The sequence below is a fragment of the Acipenser ruthenus genome, unplaced genomic scaffold, assembly GCF_902713425.1.
Source record: "Acipenser ruthenus unplaced genomic scaffold, fAciRut3.2 maternal haplotype, whole genome shotgun sequence".
Taxonomy (NCBI): domain Eukaryota; kingdom Metazoa; phylum Chordata; class Actinopteri; order Acipenseriformes; family Acipenseridae; genus Acipenser; species Acipenser ruthenus.
Window position 1 is genome coordinate 106821 of NW_026707833.1, and position 680 is coordinate 107500.

The 680-nt window shown below is 46.3% G+C and overlaps 1 protein-coding gene across 1 annotated transcript in view; it reads right to left on the minus strand.

Moving 5' to 3' along the window:
- Nucleotides 1-649: 649 nt before the first annotated feature.
- The window catches only part of LOC131728390 (carnitine O-acetyltransferase-like), a 16514-nt gene continuing 16483 nt past the window's right edge, over nt 650-680 (minus strand). The window contains exon 5 of the mRNA XM_059019414.1: nt 650-680. This exon is cut by the window's right edge and continues 625 nt beyond it. The gene's annotated coding sequence lies outside the window, so the exon portion shown is untranslated.

Consider the following 680-nt stretch of genomic DNA (forward strand, 5'->3'; position numbering starts at 1 on the left):
TGTGTTTCTGTCTGTCTATCTGTTTCTGAGTGTCTGTGTCTGTTTTTCTGTCTGTGCGTTTCTGTGTCTATCTGTCTGTTTCTGTGTATATCTATCTGTCTGTGTTTGTGTGTATCTGTGTCTGCGTTTCTGTTTGTGTCTGTGTTTGTGTCTGTCTGTCTTCGTTTCTGTGTGTCTCTCTGCCTGTGTTTGAGTCTGTCTGTGTCTGTCTGCCTGTGTTTGAGTGTGTCTGTGTGTCTGTCTGCCTGTGTTTGAGTGTGTCTGCCTGTGTTTGAGTGTGTCTGTGTGTCTGTCTGCCTGTGTTTGAGTGTGTCTGCCTGTGTTTGAGTGTGTCTGCGTGTCTGTCTGCCTGTGTTTGAGTGTGTCTGTGTGTCTGTCTGTCTGTGTTTGAGTGCGTCTGTCTGCCTGTGTTTGAGTGTGTTTGAGTGTGTCTGCCTGCCTGTGTTTGAGTGTGTCTGCCTGCCTGTGTTTGAGTGTGTCTGCCTGCCTGTGTTTCTGAGTGTGTCTGCCTGTGCTTCTCTCTCCCTCTCTCTCTCTCTCTCTCTGATTGGACCCCAGGCCTCCAGAGGAAGCTGAAAGGCAGCGATGTTTGGAATCTCATAAAAACAGAGAGAAAAAAAATCAACTGAAAAAGTGAATTAATTTTATTTTGAATGACGCATGTGTCACGTTATGCATGC